The following is a 15,821-nucleotide window of genomic DNA, read 5'->3' as shown; positions in this document are numbered from 1 at the left end:
CGAAGCATTAAATGATATCCAATTGTGACGAATATTCAGCCTACTTTCAAACCAATGCAGAATACACCAGTTCTCGTCCGATCACTGAAGTTAATCTGCATCGAGCATGGTTAGTACTTGCATGGGAGACCGACTGGGAATACCGCGTGCAGTAGGCTTATCAACATTATTATTCCACCGTACATACAAACTTTTCCCGGGATTTGTTGCCTAGCCGAAGTTTTAAATTACATTCAATTCCGACGAATATTCAGCCTACTGCCAAACCATTGCAGAATACACCAGTTCTCTTCCGATCACTGAAGTTAAATTGCATCGGGCGCAGTTAGTACTTGCATGGGAGACCGGCTGGGAATACCACAAGCAGTAGGCTCATCAACATTTTTATATCACCGTACATACTAACTTTTTAGCGGGATTTTTTGCATAGCCGAAGCTTTAAACGACATCCAATTCCGACGAATATTCAGCCTAATGCCATCCCATTGCAGAATACACCAGTTCTCGTCCGATCACTGAAGTTAATCTGCATAGGGCATGGTGAGTACTTGCATGGGAGACTGGCTGGGAATACCACGTGCAGTAGGCTTATCAACATTTTTATTCCACCATACATACTAAATTTTTTCCATGATTTTTTGCCTAGCCGAAGCATTAAATGACATCCAATTGCGACGAATATTCAGCCTACTGCCAAACCAATGCAGAATACACCAGTTCTCATCCGATCACTGAAGTTAATCTGCATCGGGCATGGTAAGTACTTGCATGGGAGACCGGCTGGGAATACCGCGTGCAGTAGGTTTATCAACATTATTATTCAACTGTACATACAAACTTTTTCCAGGGATTTGTTCCTAGCTGAAGTATTAAATTACATTCAATTCCGACGAATATTCAGCCTACTGCCAAACCATTGCAGAATACACCAGTTCTCGTCTGATCACTGAAGTTAATCTGCATCGGGCATGGTTAGTACTTGCATGGGATACCGACTGGGAATACCACGTGCAGTAGGCTCATCAACATTTTTATTCCAACGTACATACTAACTTTTTCCTGGGATTGTTTGCCTAGCCGAAGTATTAACTTAAATCCAATTCCGACCATTATTCAGCCTACTGCCAAACCATTGCAGAATACACCAGTTCTCGTCCGATCACTGAAGTTAAGCTGCATCGGGCGTGGTTAGTACTTGCAAGGGAGACCGGCTGGGAATACCACGTGCATTAGGCTCATCAACAATTTTATTCCACCGTACATACTAACATTTTCCCGGGATTTTTTGCCTAGCCGAAGTATTAAATTACATCCAATTCCGACGAATATTCAACCTACTTTCAAACCAATGCAGAATACACCAGTTCTCGTCCGATCACTGAAGTTAATCTGCATGGGGCATGGTTAGTACTTGCATGGGAGACCGGCTAAGAATACCGCCTGCAGTAGGCTTATCAACATTATTATTCCACCATACATACTAACTTTTTCCCGGGATTTGTTGCCTAGCTGAAGTTTTAAATAACATTCAATTCCGACCAATATTCAGCCTACTGCCAAACCATTGCAGAATACACCAGTTCTCGTCCGATCACTGAAGTTAAGCTGCATCGGGCGTGGTTAGTACTTGCATCGTAGACCGGCTGGGAATACCACGTGCAGTAGGCTCATCAACATTTTTATTCCACCGTACATACTCACTTTTTCCCGGGATTTTTTGCCTAGCCGAAGTATTAAATTACATCCAATTCCGACGAATATTCAGCCTACTGACAAACCATTGCAGAATACACCAGTTCTCGTCCGATCACTGAAGTTAAGCCCACCGGACGTGGTTAGTACTTGCATGGGAGACAGACTGAGAATACCACAAGCAGTAGGCTCATCAACATTTTTATATCACCGTACATACTAACTTTTTAGCGGGATTTTTAGCATAGCCGAAGCTTTAAACGACATCCAATTCCGACGAATATTCAGCCTAATGCCATCCCATTGCAGAATACACCAGTTCTCGTCCGATCACTGAAGTTAATCTGCATAGGGCATGGTGAGTACTTGCATGGGAGACTGGCTGGGAATACCACGTGCAGTAGGCTTATCAACATTTTTATTCCACCATACATACTAAATTTTTTCCATGATTTTTTGCCTAGCCGAAGCATTAAATGATATCCAATTGTGACGAATATTCAGCCTACTTTCAAACCAATGCAGAATACACCAGTTCTCGTCCGATCACTGAAGTTAATCTGCATCGAGCATGGTTAGTACTTGCATGGGAGACCGACTGGGAATACCGCGTGCAGTAGGCTTATCAACATTATTATTCCACCGTACATACAAACTTTTCCCGGGATTTGTTGCCTAGCCGAAGTTTTAAATTACATTCAATTCCGACGAATATTCAGCCTACTGCCAAACCATTGCAGAATACACCAGTTCTCTTCCGATCACTGAAGTTAAGTTGCATCGGGCGCAGTTAGTACTTGCATGGGAGACCGGCTGGGAATACCACGTGCAGTAGGCTTATCAACATTTTTATTCCACCGTACATACTAATATTTTTCCATGTTTTTTTTCCCTAGCCGAAGCAATAAATGACATCCAATTGCAACGAATATTCAACTTCCTGCCAACCCATTGCAGAATACACCAGTTCTCATCAACCATTAAATGACATACAATACGGACGAATATTCAGCCTACTGCCGTAGCATTAAATGACATTCAATTCCGACGAATATTCAGCCTACTGCCAAACCATTGCACAATACACCAGTTCTCGTCCGATCACTGAAGTTAAGCTGCATCGGGCGTGGTTAGTACTTGCATGGTAGACCGGCTGGGAATACCACGTGCAGTAGGCTCATCAACATTTTTATTCCACCGTACATACTCACTTTTTCCTGGGATTTTTTGCCTAGCCGAAGTATTAAATAACATCCAATTCCGACGAATATTCAGCCTACTGACAAACCATTGCAGAATACACCAGTTCTCGTCCGATCACTGAAGTTAAGCCCACCGGACGTGGTTAGTACTTGCATGGGAGACAGGCTGAGAATACCACAAGCAGTAGGCTCATCAACATTTTTATATCACCGTACATACTAACTTTTTCGCGGGATTTTTTGCATAGCCGAAGCTTTAAACGACATCCAATTCCGACGAATATTCAGCCTACTGCCATCCCATTGCAGAATACACCAGTTCTCGTCCGATCACTGAAGTTAATCTGCATAGGGCATGGTGAGTACTTGCATGGGAGACTGGCTGGGAATACCACGTGCAGTAGGCTTATCAACATTTTTATTCCACCGTACATACTAACTTTTTTCCATGATTTTTTGCCTAGCCGAAGCATTAAATGATATCCAATTGTGACGAATATTCAGCCTACTTTCAAACCAATGCAGAATACACCAGTTCTCTTCCGATCTCTGAAGTTAAGTTGCATCGGGCGCAGTTAGTACTTGCATGGGAGAACGGCTGGGAATACCACGTGCAGTAGGCTTATCAACATTTTTATTCCACCGTACATACTAATATTTTTCCATGTTTTTTTTTGCTAGCCGAAGCAATAAATGACATCCAATTGCAACGAATATTCAACTTACTGCCAACCCATTGCAGAATACACCAGTTCTCATCAAGCATTAAATGACATACAATACGGACGAATATTCAGCCTACTGCCAAGCCATTGTGAAATACACCAGTTCTCGTACGATCACTGAAGTTAATCTGCATCGGGTGTGGTTAGTACTTGCATGGGAGACTGGCTGCGAATACAACGCGCAGTAGGCTCATCAACATTTTTATTCCACATTACATACTAACATTTTCCCATAATTTTTTACCTAGCCGAAGCAATAAATGACCTCCAATTGCAAAGAATATTCAACCTACAGCCAAACCAATGCAGAATACACCAGTTCTCGTCCGATCACTGAAGTTAATCTGCATCGGGCGTGGTTAGTACTTGCATGGGAGACTGGCTGGGAATGCCATGTGCAGTAGGCTTATCAACATTTTTATTCCGCATTACATACTAACATTTTCCCATGTTTTTTTTGCCTAGCCGAAGCAATAAATGACATCCAACTCCGACGAATATTCAGCCTACTGCCAACCCATTGCAGAATACACCAGTTCTTGTCCGATCACTGAAGTTAAGCTGCATTGGGCGTGGTTGGTACTTGCATGGCAGACCGGCTGGGAATACCACGTGCAGTAGGCTCATCAACATTTTTATTCCACCGTACATACTAACTTTTTCCCAGGATTTTTTGCGTAGCCGAAGTATTAAATTAAATCCAATTCCGACCAATATTCAGCCTACTGCCAAACGATTGCAGTATACACCAGTTCTCTTCCGACCACTGAAGTTACGCTGCATCAGGCGTGGTTAGTACTTGAATGGGAGACCGGCTGGGAATACCACGTGTAGTAGGCTCATCAACATTTTTTATTCCACATTACATACTAAATTTTTCCCGGGATTTTTTGCCTAGCCGAAGTATTAAATTACATCCAATTCCGACGAATATTCAGCCTATTGCCAAACCAATGCAGAATACACCAGTTCTCTTCCGATCACTGAAGTTAATCTGCATCGGGCATGGTTAGTACTTGCATGGGAGACCGGCTGGGAATACCACGTGCTGTAGGCTCATCAACATGTTTATTCCACATTACATACTAACTTTTTCCTATGATTTTTTTCCTAGCCGTAGCATTAAATGACATCCAATTCCGAAGTATATTCAGCCTACTACCAAACCATTGCAGAACACACCAGTTCTCGTCCGATCACTGAAGTTAAGCTGCATCGGGCGTGGTTAGTACTTGCAGGGGAGAACAGCTGGGAATACCACGTGCAGTAGGCTCATCAACATTATTATTCCACCATACATGCAAACATTTTCCCGGGATTTGTTGCCTAGCCAAAGTATTAAATTACATTCAATTCCGTCAAATATTCAGCCTACAGCCAAACAATTGCAGAATACACCAGTTCTCATCCGATCACTGAAGTTAAGCTGCATCGGGCGTGGTTAGTACTTGCATGGGAGACCGGCTGGGAATACAATGCGCAGTAGGCTCATCAACATTTTTATTCCACATTACATACTAACATTTTCCCATAATTTTTTACCTAGCCGAAGCAATAAATGACCTCCAATTGCAAAGAATATTCAACCTACAGCCAAACCAATGCAGAATACACCAGTTCTCGTCCGATCACTGAAGTTAATCTGCATCGGGCGTGGTTAGTACTTGCATGGGAGACTGGCTGGGAATGCCATGTGCAGTAGGCTCATCAACATTTTTATTCCGCATTACATACTAACATTTTCCCATGTTTTTTTTGCCTAGCCGAAGCAATAAATGACATCCAATTGCAACGAATATTCAGCCTACTGCCAAATCAATGCAGAATACACCAGTTCACGTCCGATCACTGAAGTTAGGCTGCATCGGGCGAGGGTAGTACTTGCAAGGGAGACCGGCTGAGAATACCACGTGCAGTAGGCTCATCAACATTTTTATTCCAACGTACATACTAACTTTTTTCTGGGATTGTTTGCCTAGCCGAAGTATTAACTTAAATCCAATTCCGACCATTATTCAGCCTACTGCCAAACCATTGCAGAATACACCAGTTCTCGTCCGATCACTGAAGTTAAGCTGCCTCGGGCGTGGTTAGTACTTGCAAGGGAGACCGGCTGGGAATACCACGTGCATTAGGCTCATCAACAATTTTATTCCACCGTACATACTAACATTTTCCCGGGATTTTTTGCCTAGCCGAAGTATTAAATTACATCCAATTCCGACGAATATTCAACCTACTTTCAAACCAATGCAGAATACACCAGTTCTCGTCCGATCACTGAAGTTAATCTGCATGGGGCATGGTTAGTACTTGCATGGGAGACCGGCTAAGAATACCGCCTGCAGTAGGCTTATCAACATTATTATTCCACCATACATACTAACTTTTTCCCGGGATTTGTTGCCTAGCTGAAGTTTTAAATAACATTCAATTCCGACCAATATTCAGCCTACTGCCAAACCATTGCAGAATACACCAGTTCTCGTCCGATCACTGAAGTTAAGCTGCATCGGGCGTGGTTAGTACTTGCAAAGGAGACCATCTGGGAATACCACGTGCATTGGGCTCATCAACATTTTCATTCCACATTACATCCTAACCTTTTCCCGGAATTTTTTGCATAGCCGAAGCAATAAATGATCTCCAATTCCGTCAAATATTCAGCCTACTGCCAACCCATTGCAGAATACACCAGTTCTCGTCCGATCACTGAAGTTAAGCTGCATTGGGCGTGGTTAGTACTTGCATGGGAGACCGGCTGGGAATACCACGTGCAGTAGGCTCATCAACATTTTTATTCCAACGTACATACTAACTTTTTCCTGGGATTGTTTGCCTAGCCGAAGTATTAAATTAAATCCAATTCCGACCAATATTCAGCCTACTGCCAAACCATTGCAGAATACACCAGTTCTCGTCCGATCACTGAAGTTAAGCTGCATCGGGGGTGGTTAGTACTTGCAAGGGAGACCGGCTGGGAATACCACGTGCAGTAGGCTCATCAACATTTTTATTCCACCATACATACTAACTTTTTCCCGGGATTTTTTGCCAAGCCGAAGTATTGAATTAAATCCAATTCCGATCAATATTTCGCCTACTGCCAAACCATTGTAGAATACACCAGTTCTCGTTCGATCACTGAAGTTAAGCTGCATCGGGCGTGGTTAGTACTTGCATGGGAGACTGGCTGGGAATACCACGTGCAGTAGGCTTATCAACATTTTTATTCCACCGTACATAATAAATTTTTACCATGATTTTTTGCCTAGCCGAAGCATTAAATGACATCCAATTGTGACGAATATTCAGCCTACTTTCAAACCAATGCAGAATACACCAGTTCTCGTCCGATCACTGAAGTTAATCTGCATGGGGCGTGGTTAGTACTTGCATGGGAGACCGGCTGGGAATACCGCCTGCAGTAGGCTTATCAACATTATTATTCCACCATACATACTAACTTTTTCCCGGGATTTGTTGCCTAGCCGAAGTTTTAAATAACATTCAATTCCGACCAATATTCAGCCTACTGCCAAATCATTGCAGAATACACCAGTTTTCGTCCGATCACTGAAGTTAAGCTGCATCGGGCATGGTTAGTACTTGCAAGGGAGACCATCTGGGAATACCACGTGCATTAGGCTCATCAACATTTTCATTCCACATTACATCCTAACATTTTCCCATGTTTTTTTGCCTAGCCAAAGCAATAAATGACATCCAATTGCAACGAATATTCAGGCTACTGCCAAACCAATGCAAAATACACCAGTTCACGTCCGATCACAGAAGGTAAGCTGCATTGGGCGTGGTTAGTACTTGCAAGGGAGACTGGCTGGGAATACCACGTGCATTAGGCTCATCAACATTTTTATTCCACCGTACATACTAACTTTTTCCCGGGATTTTTTGCCTAGCCGAAGTATTAAATTACATCCAATTCCGACGAATATTCAGCCTACTGACAAACCATTGCAGAATACACCAGTTCTCGTCCGATCACTGAAGTTAAGCCCACCGGACGTGGTTAGTACTTGCATGGGAGACAGACTGAGAATACCACAAGCAGTAGGCTCATCAACATTTTTATATCACCGTACATACTAACTTTTTAGCGGGATTTTTTGCATAGCCGAAGCTTTAAACGACATCCAATTCCGACGAATATTCAGCCTAATGCCATCCCATTGCAGAATACACCAGTTCTCGTCCGATCACTGAAGTTAATCTGCATAGGGCATGGTGAGTACTTGCATGGGAGACTGGCTGGGAATACCACGTGCAGTAGGCTTATCAACATTTTTATTCCACCATACATACTAAATTTTTTCCATGATTTTTTGCCTAGCCGAAGCATTAAATGATATCCAATTGTGACGAATATTCAGCCTACTTTCAAACCAATGCAGAATACACCAGTTCTCGTCCGATCACTGAAGTTAATCTGCATCGAGCATGGTTAGTACTTGCATGGGAGACCGACTGGGAATACCGCGTGCAGTAGGCTTATCAACATTATTATTCCACCGTACATACAAACTTTTCCCGGGATTTGTTGCCTAGCCGAAGTTTTAAATTACATTCAATTCCGACGAATATTCAGCCTACTGCCAAACCATTGCAGAATACACCAGTTCTCTTCCGATCACTGAAGTTAAGTTGCATCGGGCGCAGTTAGTACTTGCATGGGAGACCGGCTGGGAATACCACGTGCAGTAGGCTTATCAACATTTTTATTCCACCGTACATACTAATATTTTTCCATGTTTTTTTTCCCTAGCCGAAGGAATAAATGACATCCAATTGCAACGAATATTCAACTTCCTGCCAACCCATTGCAGAATACACCAGTTCTCATCAACCATTAAATGACATACAATACGGACGAATATTCAGCCTACTGCCGTAGCATTAAATGACATTCAATTCCGACGAATATTCAGCCTACTGCCAAACCATTGCACAATACACCAGTTCTCGTCCGATCACTGAAGTTAAGCTGCATCGGGCGTGGTTAGTACTTGCATGGTAGACCGGCTGGGAATACCACGTGCAGTAGGCTCATCAACATTTTTATTCCACCGTACATACTCACTTTTTCCTGGGATTTTTTGCCTAGCCGAAGTATTAAATAACATCCAATTCCGACGAATATTCAGCCTACTGACAAACCATTGCAGAATACACCAGTTCTCGTCCGATCACTGAAGTTAAGCCCACCGGACGTGGTTAGTACTTGCATGGGAGACAGGCTGAGAATACCACAAGCAGTAGGCTCATCAACATTTTTATATCACCGTACATACTAACTTTTTCGCGGGATTTTTTGCATAGCCGAAGCTTTAAACGACATCCAATTCCGACGAATATTCAGCCTACTGCCATCCCATTGCAGAATACACCAGTTCTCGTCCGATCACTGAAGTTAATCTGCATAGGGCATGGTGAGTACTTGCATGGGAGACTGGCTGGGAATACCACGTGCAGTAGGCTTATCAACATTTTTATTCCACCGTACATACTAACTTTTTTCCATGATTTTTTGCCTAGCCGAAGCATTAAATGATATCCAATTGTGACGAATATTCAGCCTACTTTCAAACCAATGCAGAATACACCAGTTCTCTTCCGATCTCTGAAGTTAAGTTGCATCGGGCGCAGTTAGTACTTGCATTGGAGAACGGCTGGGAATACCACGTGCAGTAGGCTTATCAACATTTTTATTCCACCGTACATACTAATATTTTTCCATGTTTTTTTTGCTAGCCGAAGCAATAAATGACATCCAATTGCAACGAATATTCAACTTACTGCCAACCCATTGCAGAATACACCAGTTCTCATCAAGCATTAAATGACATACAATACGGACGAATATTCAGCCTACTGCCAAGCCATTGTGAAATACACCAGTTCTCGTACGATCACTGAAGTTAATCTGCATCGGGTGTGGTTAGTACTTGCATGGGAGACCGGCTGGGAATACCACGTGCAGTAGGCTCATCAACATTTTTATTCCACATTACATACTAACATTTTCCCATAATTTTTTACCTAGCCGAAGCAATAAATGACCTCCAATTGCAAAGAATATTCAGCCTACTGCCAAACCATTGCAGAATACACCAGTTTTCTTCCGATCACTGAAGTTAATCTGCATCGGGCGTGGTTAGTACTTGCATGGGAGACTGGCTGGGAATGCCATGTGCAGTAGGCTCATCAACATTTTTATTCCGCATTACATACTAACATTTTCCCATGTTTTTTTGCCTAGCCGAAGCAATAAATTACATCCTATTGCAACGAATATTCAGCCTACTGCCAACCCATTGCAGAATACACCAGTTCACGTCCGATCACTGAAGTTAACCTGCATCAGGTGTGGTTAGTACTTGCATGGGAGACCGGCTGGGAATACCACGTGCAGTAGGCTCATCAACATTTTTATTCCACATTACATACTAACATTTTCCCATAATTTTTTACCTAGCCGAAGCAATAAATGACCTCCAATTGCAAAGAATATTCAGCCTACTGCCAAACCATTGCAGAATACACCAGTTTTCTTCCGATCACTGAAGTTAATCTGCATCGGGCATGGTTAGTACTTGCATGGGAGACCGGCTGGGAATACCACGTGCAGTAGGCTTATCAACATTTTTATTCCACCGTACATACTAATATTTTTCCATGTTTTTTTCCCTAGCCGAAGCAATAAATGACATCCAATTGCAACGAATATTCAACTTACTGCCAACCCATTGCAGAATACACCAGTTCTCATTAAGCATTAAATGACATACAATACGGACGAATATTCAGCCTACTGCCGTAGCATTAAATGACATTCAATTCCGACGAATATTCAGCCTACTGCCAAACCATTGCAGAATACACCAGTTCTCGTCCGATCACTGAAGTTAAGCTGCATCGGGCGTGGTTAGTACTTGCATCGTAGACCGGCTGGAATACCACGTGCAGTAGGCTCATCAACATTTTTATTCCACCGTACATACTCACTTTTTCCCGGGATTTTTTGCCTAGCCGAAGTATTAAATTACATCCAATTCCGACGAATATTCAGCCTACTGACAAACCATTGCAGAATACACCAGTTCTCGTCCGATCACTGAAGTTAAGCCCACCGGACGTGGTTAGTACTTGCATGGGAGACAGGCTGAGAATACCACAAGCAGTAGGCTCATCAACATTTTTATATCACCGTACATACTAACTTTTTAGCGGGATTTTTTGCATAGCCGAAGCTTTAAACGACATCCAATTCCGACGAATATTCAGCCTAATGCCATCCCATTGCAGAATACACCAGTTCTCGTCCGATCACTGAAGTTAATCTGCATAGGGCATGGTGAGTACTTGCATGGGAGACTGGCTGGGAATACCACGTGCAGTAGGCTTATCAACATTTTTATTCCACCATACATACTAAATTTTTTCCATGATTTTTTGCCTAGCCGAAGCATTAAATGATATCCAATTGTGACGAATATTCAGCCTACTTTCAAACCAATGCAGAATACACCAGTTCTCGTCCGATCACTGAAGTTAATCTGCATAGGGCATGGTGAGTACTTGCATGGGAGACTGGCTGGGAATACCACGTGCAGTAGGCTTATCAACATTTTTATTCCACCATACATACTAAATTTTTTCCATGATTTTTTGCCTAGCCGAAGCATTAAATGATATCCAATTCCGACGAATATTCAGCCTAATGCCATCCCATTGCAGAATACACCAGTTCTCGTCCGATCACTGAAGTTAATCTGCATAGGGCATGGTGAGTACTTGCATGGGAGACTGGCTGGGAATACCACGTGCAGTAGGCTTATCAACATTTTTATTCCACCATACATACTAAATTTTTTCCATGATTTTTTGCCTAGCCGAAGCATTAAATGATATCCAATTGTGACGAATATTCAGCCTACTTTCAAACCAATGCAGAATACACCAGTTCTCTTCCGATCTCTGAAGTTAAGTTGCATCGGGCGCAGTTAGTACTTGCATGGGAGAACGGCTGGGAATACCACGTGCAGTAGGCTTATCAACATTTTTATTCCACCGTACATACTAATATTTTTCCATGTTTTTTTTGCTAGCCGAAGCAATAAATGACATCCAATTGCAACGAATATTCAACTTACTGCCAACCCATTGCAGAATACACCAGTTCTCATCAAGCATTAAATGACATACAATACGGACGAATATTCAGCCTACTGCCAAGCCATTGTGAAATACACCAGTTCTCGTACGATCACTGAAGTTAATCTGCATCGGGTGTGGTTAGTACTTCCATGGGAGACTGGCTGCGAATACAACGCGCAGTAGGCTCATCAACATTTTTATTCCACATTACATACTAACATTTTCCCCTAATTTTTTACCTAGCCGAAGCAATAAATGACCTCCAATTGCAAAGAATATTCAACCTACAGCCAAACCAATGCAGAATACACCAGTTCTCGTCCGATCACTGAAGTTAATCTGCATCGGGCGTGGTTAGTACTTGCATGGGAGACTGGCTGGGAATGCCATGTGCAGTAGGCTCATCAACATTTTTATTCCGCATTACATACTAACATTTTCCCATGTTTTTTTTGCCTAGCCGAAGCAATAAATGACATCCAATTGCAACGAATATTCAGCCTACTGCCAAATCAATGCAGAATACACCAGTTCACGTCCGATCACTGAAGTTAAGCTGCATCGGGCGAGGGTAGTACTTGCAAGGGAGACCGGCTGAGAATACTGCATGCAGTAGGCTCATCAACATTTTTATTCCACCGTACATACTAACATTTTCGCGGGATTTTTTGCATAGCCGAAGCATTAAACGACATCCAACTCCGACGAATATTCAGCCTACTGCCAACCCATTGCAGAATACACCAGTTCTTGTCCGATCACTGAAGTTAAGCTGCATTGGGCGTGGTTAGTACTTGCATGGCAGACCGGCTGGGAATACCACGTGCAGTAGGCTCATCAACATTTTTATTCCACCGTACATACTAACTTTTTCCCAGGATTTTTTGCGTAGCCGAAGTATTAAATTAAATCCAATTCCGACCAATATTCAGCCTACTGCCAAACGATTGCAGTATACACCAGTTCTCTTCCGACCACTGAAGTTACGCTGCATCAGGCGTGGTTAGTACTTGCATGGGAGACCGGCTGGGAATACCACGTGTAGTAGGCTCATTAACATTTTTATTCCACATTACATACTAACTTTTTCCTATGATTTTTTGCCTAGCCGTAGCATTAAATGACATCCAATTCCGACATATATTCAGCCTACTGCCAAACCATTGCAGAATACAACAGTTCTCGTCCGATCACTGATGTTAAGATGAATCGGGCGTGGTTAGTACTTGCATGGGAGACCGGCTGAGAATACCACGTGCAGTAGGCTCATCAACATTTTTATTCCACCGTACATACTAAATTTTTCCCGGGATTTTTTGCATAGCCGAAGTATTAAATTACATCCAATTCCGACGAATATTCAGCCTATTGCCAAACCAATGCAGAATACACCAGTTCTCTTCCGATCACTGAAGTTAATCTGCATCGGGCATGGTTAGTACTTGCATGGGAGACCGGCTGGGAATACCACGTGCTGTAGGCTCATCAACATGTTTATTCCACATTACATACTAACTTTTTCCTATGATTTTTTTCCTAGCCGTAGCATTAAATGACATCCAATTCCGAAGTATATTCAGCCTACTACCAAACCATTGCAGAACACACCAGTTCTCGTCCGATCACTGAAGTTAAGCTGCATCGGGCGTGGTTAGTACTTGCAGGGGAGAACAGCTGGGAATACCACGTGCAGTAGGCTCATCAACATTATTATTCCACCATACATGCAAACTTTTTCCCGGGATTTGTTGCCTAGCCAAAGTATTAAATTACATTCAATTCCGACAAATATTCAGCCTACAGCCAAATAATTGCAGAATACACCAGTTCTCATCCGATCACTGAAGTTAAGCTGCATCGGGCGTGGTTAGTACTTGCATGGGAGACCGGCTGGGAATACAACGCGCAGTAGGCTCATCAACATTTTTATTCCACATTACATACTAACATTTTCCCATAATTTTTTACCTAGCCGAAGCAATAAATGACCTCCAATTGCAAAGAATATTCAACCTACAGCCAAACCAATGCAGAATACACCAGTTCTCGTCCGATCACTGAAGTTAATCTGCATCGGGCGTGGTTAGTACTTGCATGGGAGACTGGCTGGGAATGCCATGTGCAGTAGGCTCATCAACATTTTTATTCCGCATTACATACTAACATTTTCCCATGTTTTTTTTGCCTAGCCGAAGCAATAAATGACATCCAATTGCAACGAATATTCAGCCTACTGCCAAATCAATGCAGAATACACCAGTTCTCATCAAGCATTAAATGACATACAATACGGACGAATATTCAGCCTACTGCCTACCCATTGCAGAATACACCAGTTCTCGTCCGATCACTGAAGTTAAGCTGCATCGGGCGTGGTTAGTACTTGCATGGGAGACAGGCTGGGAAAAACACGTGCAGTATGCTCATCAATATTTTTATTCCACATTACATACTAACAATTTCCCATATTTTTTTACCTAGCCGAAGCAATAAATGACCTCCAATTGCAAAGAATATTCAGCCTACACCCAAACCAATGCAGAATACACCAGTTCTTGTCCGATCACTGAAGTTAATCTGCATCGGGCGTGGTTAGTACTTGCATGGGAGACCGGCTGGGAATATCTCGCGCAGTAGGCTTATCAATATTATTATTCCACCGTACATACAAACATTTTCCCGAGATTTGTTACCTAGCCGAAGTATTAAATTACATTCAATTCCGTCAAATATTCAGCCTACTGCCAAACCATTACAGAATACACCAGTTCTCGTCCGATCACTGAAGTTAAACTGCATCGGGCATGGTTAGTACTTGCATGGGAGACTGGCTGGGAATACCACGTGTAGTAGGCTCATCAACATTTTTATTCCACATTACATACTAACATTTTCCCATGTTTTTTTGCCTAGCCGAAGCAATAAATGACATCCAATTGCAACGAATATTCAGCCTACATCCAAACCAATGCAGAATACACCAGTTCTTGTCCGATCACTGAAGTTAATCTCATCGGGCGTGGTTAGTACTTGCATGGGAGACTGGCTGAGAATACCACGTGCAGTAGGCTCATCAACATTTGTATTCCACATTACATACTAACATTCTCCCGGATTTTTTTGCAAAGCCGAAGCATTAAACGACATCCAATTCCGACGAATATTCAGCCTACTGCCAACCCATTGCAGAATACACCAGTTCTCGTCCGATCACTGAAGTTAAGCTGCATCGGGCGTGGTTAGTACTTGCATGGAGGACCGACTGGGAATACCACGTGCAGTAGGCTCATCAACATTTTTATTCCACATTACATACTAACTTTTTCCTATGATTTTTTTCCTAGCCGTAGCATTAAATTACATCCAATTCCGACGTACATACAGCCTACTGCCAAACCATTGCAGAATACAACAGTTCTCGTCCAATCACTGAAGTTAAGCTGCATCGGGCGTGGTTAGTACTTGCTTGGGAGACCGGCTGAGAATACCAAGTGCAGTACGCTCATCAACATTTTTATTCCACCGTACATACTAAATTTTTTCCATGTTTTTTTGCCTAGCCGAAGCATTAAATGACATCCAATTGCGACGAATATTCAGGCTACTGCCACAACAATGCAGAGAACACCAGTTCTCATCCGTTCACTGAAGTTAATCTGCATCGGGCATGGTTAGTACTTGCATGGGAGACCGGCTGGGAATACCACGTGCAGTAAGCTTATCAACATTATTATTCCACCGTACATACAAACATTTTCCCGGGATTTGTTGCCTAGCCGAAGTATTAAATTACATTCAATTCCGTCAAATATTCAGCCTACTGCCAAACCATTGCAGAATACACCAGTTCTCGTCCGATCACTGAAGTTAAACTGCATCGGGCGTGGTTAGTACTTGCATTGGAGACCGGCTGGGAATACCTCGTGCAGTAGGCTTATCAACATTATTATTCCACCGTACATACCAACTTTTTCCCGGGATTTGTTGCCTAGCCGAAGTATTAAATTACATCCAATTCCGACGA

The 15,821-nt window shown here is 42.6% G+C and overlaps 56 pseudogenes; all 56 read left to right on the top strand.

Moving 5' to 3' along the window:
- The first annotated feature begins 38 nt into the window (after positions 1-38).
- Positions 39-158, top strand: LOC146741063 (5S ribosomal RNA; annotated as a pseudogene).
- A 95-nt stretch (positions 159-253) lies between these two features.
- Positions 254-373, top strand: LOC146741062 (5S ribosomal RNA; annotated as a pseudogene).
- A 96-nt stretch (positions 374-469) lies between these two features.
- LOC146741061 (5S ribosomal RNA) lies at positions 470-589 on the top strand (annotated as a pseudogene).
- Positions 590-685: 96 nt separating this feature from the next.
- Positions 686-805, top strand: LOC146741060 (5S ribosomal RNA; annotated as a pseudogene).
- Positions 806-900: 95 nt separating this feature from the next.
- LOC146741059 (5S ribosomal RNA) lies at positions 901-1,020 on the top strand (annotated as a pseudogene).
- A 96-nt stretch (positions 1,021-1,116) lies between these two features.
- LOC146741058 (5S ribosomal RNA) lies at positions 1,117-1,236 on the top strand (annotated as a pseudogene).
- Positions 1,237-1,548: 312 nt separating this feature from the next.
- LOC146741057 (5S ribosomal RNA) lies at positions 1,549-1,668 on the top strand (annotated as a pseudogene).
- Positions 1,669-1,979: 311 nt separating this feature from the next.
- On the top strand, positions 1,980-2,099 carry LOC146741056 (5S ribosomal RNA; annotated as a pseudogene).
- Positions 2,100-2,195: 96 nt separating this feature from the next.
- LOC146741055 (5S ribosomal RNA) lies at positions 2,196-2,315 on the top strand (annotated as a pseudogene).
- Positions 2,316-2,410: 95 nt separating this feature from the next.
- LOC146741054 (5S ribosomal RNA) lies at positions 2,411-2,530 on the top strand (annotated as a pseudogene).
- A 220-nt stretch (positions 2,531-2,750) lies between these two features.
- On the top strand, positions 2,751-2,870 carry LOC146741053 (5S ribosomal RNA; annotated as a pseudogene).
- A 311-nt stretch (positions 2,871-3,181) lies between these two features.
- LOC146741052 (5S ribosomal RNA) lies at positions 3,182-3,301 on the top strand (annotated as a pseudogene).
- Positions 3,302-3,906: 605 nt separating this feature from the next.
- Positions 3,907-4,026, top strand: LOC146741051 (5S ribosomal RNA; annotated as a pseudogene).
- A 97-nt stretch (positions 4,027-4,123) lies between these two features.
- LOC146741050 (5S ribosomal RNA) lies at positions 4,124-4,243 on the top strand (annotated as a pseudogene).
- A 96-nt stretch (positions 4,244-4,339) lies between these two features.
- Positions 4,340-4,459, top strand: LOC146741049 (5S ribosomal RNA; annotated as a pseudogene).
- Positions 4,460-4,556: 97 nt separating this feature from the next.
- LOC146741048 (5S ribosomal RNA) lies at positions 4,557-4,676 on the top strand (annotated as a pseudogene).
- Positions 4,677-4,772: 96 nt separating this feature from the next.
- On the top strand, positions 4,773-4,892 carry LOC146741047 (5S ribosomal RNA; annotated as a pseudogene).
- A 96-nt stretch (positions 4,893-4,988) lies between these two features.
- On the top strand, positions 4,989-5,108 carry LOC146741046 (5S ribosomal RNA; annotated as a pseudogene).
- Positions 5,109-5,204: 96 nt separating this feature from the next.
- On the top strand, positions 5,205-5,324 carry LOC146741045 (5S ribosomal RNA; annotated as a pseudogene).
- A 97-nt stretch (positions 5,325-5,421) lies between these two features.
- On the top strand, positions 5,422-5,541 carry LOC146741044 (5S ribosomal RNA; annotated as a pseudogene).
- A 96-nt stretch (positions 5,542-5,637) lies between these two features.
- Positions 5,638-5,757, top strand: LOC146741043 (5S ribosomal RNA; annotated as a pseudogene).
- A 312-nt stretch (positions 5,758-6,069) lies between these two features.
- Positions 6,070-6,189, top strand: LOC146741042 (5S ribosomal RNA; annotated as a pseudogene).
- Positions 6,190-6,285: 96 nt separating this feature from the next.
- Positions 6,286-6,405, top strand: LOC146741041 (5S ribosomal RNA; annotated as a pseudogene).
- A 96-nt stretch (positions 6,406-6,501) lies between these two features.
- Positions 6,502-6,621, top strand: LOC146741040 (5S ribosomal RNA; annotated as a pseudogene).
- A 96-nt stretch (positions 6,622-6,717) lies between these two features.
- On the top strand, positions 6,718-6,837 carry LOC146741039 (5S ribosomal RNA; annotated as a pseudogene).
- Positions 6,838-6,933: 96 nt separating this feature from the next.
- LOC146741038 (5S ribosomal RNA) lies at positions 6,934-7,053 on the top strand (annotated as a pseudogene).
- A 96-nt stretch (positions 7,054-7,149) lies between these two features.
- On the top strand, positions 7,150-7,269 carry LOC146741037 (5S ribosomal RNA; annotated as a pseudogene).
- Positions 7,270-7,796: 527 nt separating this feature from the next.
- On the top strand, positions 7,797-7,916 carry LOC146741036 (5S ribosomal RNA; annotated as a pseudogene).
- Positions 7,917-8,012: 96 nt separating this feature from the next.
- Positions 8,013-8,132, top strand: LOC146741035 (5S ribosomal RNA; annotated as a pseudogene).
- Positions 8,133-8,227: 95 nt separating this feature from the next.
- LOC146741034 (5S ribosomal RNA) lies at positions 8,228-8,347 on the top strand (annotated as a pseudogene).
- A 220-nt stretch (positions 8,348-8,567) lies between these two features.
- Positions 8,568-8,687, top strand: LOC146741033 (5S ribosomal RNA; annotated as a pseudogene).
- Positions 8,688-8,998: 311 nt separating this feature from the next.
- On the top strand, positions 8,999-9,118 carry LOC146741032 (5S ribosomal RNA; annotated as a pseudogene).
- A 388-nt stretch (positions 9,119-9,506) lies between these two features.
- On the top strand, positions 9,507-9,626 carry LOC146741031 (5S ribosomal RNA; annotated as a pseudogene).
- A 96-nt stretch (positions 9,627-9,722) lies between these two features.
- Positions 9,723-9,842, top strand: LOC146741030 (5S ribosomal RNA; annotated as a pseudogene).
- Positions 9,843-9,938: 96 nt separating this feature from the next.
- LOC146741029 (5S ribosomal RNA) lies at positions 9,939-10,058 on the top strand (annotated as a pseudogene).
- A 96-nt stretch (positions 10,059-10,154) lies between these two features.
- On the top strand, positions 10,155-10,274 carry LOC146741028 (5S ribosomal RNA; annotated as a pseudogene).
- Positions 10,275-10,493: 219 nt separating this feature from the next.
- LOC146741027 (5S ribosomal RNA) lies at positions 10,494-10,612 on the top strand (annotated as a pseudogene).
- A 311-nt stretch (positions 10,613-10,923) lies between these two features.
- On the top strand, positions 10,924-11,043 carry LOC146741026 (5S ribosomal RNA; annotated as a pseudogene).
- A 96-nt stretch (positions 11,044-11,139) lies between these two features.
- Positions 11,140-11,259, top strand: LOC146741025 (5S ribosomal RNA; annotated as a pseudogene).
- Positions 11,260-11,355: 96 nt separating this feature from the next.
- LOC146741024 (5S ribosomal RNA) lies at positions 11,356-11,475 on the top strand (annotated as a pseudogene).
- A 604-nt stretch (positions 11,476-12,079) lies between these two features.
- LOC146741023 (5S ribosomal RNA) lies at positions 12,080-12,199 on the top strand (annotated as a pseudogene).
- A 97-nt stretch (positions 12,200-12,296) lies between these two features.
- Positions 12,297-12,416, top strand: LOC146741022 (5S ribosomal RNA; annotated as a pseudogene).
- Positions 12,417-12,512: 96 nt separating this feature from the next.
- LOC146741021 (5S ribosomal RNA) lies at positions 12,513-12,632 on the top strand (annotated as a pseudogene).
- Positions 12,633-12,728: 96 nt separating this feature from the next.
- LOC146741020 (5S ribosomal RNA) lies at positions 12,729-12,848 on the top strand (annotated as a pseudogene).
- Positions 12,849-12,944: 96 nt separating this feature from the next.
- Positions 12,945-13,064, top strand: LOC146741019 (5S ribosomal RNA; annotated as a pseudogene).
- Positions 13,065-13,160: 96 nt separating this feature from the next.
- LOC146741018 (5S ribosomal RNA) lies at positions 13,161-13,280 on the top strand (annotated as a pseudogene).
- A 96-nt stretch (positions 13,281-13,376) lies between these two features.
- On the top strand, positions 13,377-13,496 carry LOC146741017 (5S ribosomal RNA; annotated as a pseudogene).
- Positions 13,497-13,592: 96 nt separating this feature from the next.
- Positions 13,593-13,712, top strand: LOC146741016 (5S ribosomal RNA; annotated as a pseudogene).
- A 96-nt stretch (positions 13,713-13,808) lies between these two features.
- Positions 13,809-13,928, top strand: LOC146741015 (5S ribosomal RNA; annotated as a pseudogene).
- Positions 13,929-14,101: 173 nt separating this feature from the next.
- Positions 14,102-14,221, top strand: LOC146741014 (5S ribosomal RNA; annotated as a pseudogene).
- Positions 14,222-14,317: 96 nt separating this feature from the next.
- On the top strand, positions 14,318-14,437 carry LOC146741013 (5S ribosomal RNA; annotated as a pseudogene).
- A 96-nt stretch (positions 14,438-14,533) lies between these two features.
- On the top strand, positions 14,534-14,653 carry LOC146741012 (5S ribosomal RNA; annotated as a pseudogene).
- Positions 14,654-14,964: 311 nt separating this feature from the next.
- On the top strand, positions 14,965-15,084 carry LOC146741011 (5S ribosomal RNA; annotated as a pseudogene).
- A 96-nt stretch (positions 15,085-15,180) lies between these two features.
- LOC146741010 (5S ribosomal RNA) lies at positions 15,181-15,300 on the top strand (annotated as a pseudogene).
- A 96-nt stretch (positions 15,301-15,396) lies between these two features.
- On the top strand, positions 15,397-15,516 carry LOC146741009 (5S ribosomal RNA; annotated as a pseudogene).
- Positions 15,517-15,612: 96 nt separating this feature from the next.
- Positions 15,613-15,732, top strand: LOC146741008 (5S ribosomal RNA; annotated as a pseudogene).
- Positions 15,733-15,821: the final 89 nt, after the last annotated feature.

Source organism: Saccoglossus kowalevskii, chromosome 7 (assembly GCF_978046115.1).
Source record: "Saccoglossus kowalevskii chromosome 7, keSacKowa6.1, whole genome shotgun sequence".
NCBI classification, from domain to species: domain Eukaryota; kingdom Metazoa; phylum Hemichordata; class Enteropneusta; family Harrimaniidae; genus Saccoglossus; species Saccoglossus kowalevskii.
Note: the sequence above shows the minus strand (reverse complement) of the source record. Positions and strands in the feature narration are given on the sequence as shown.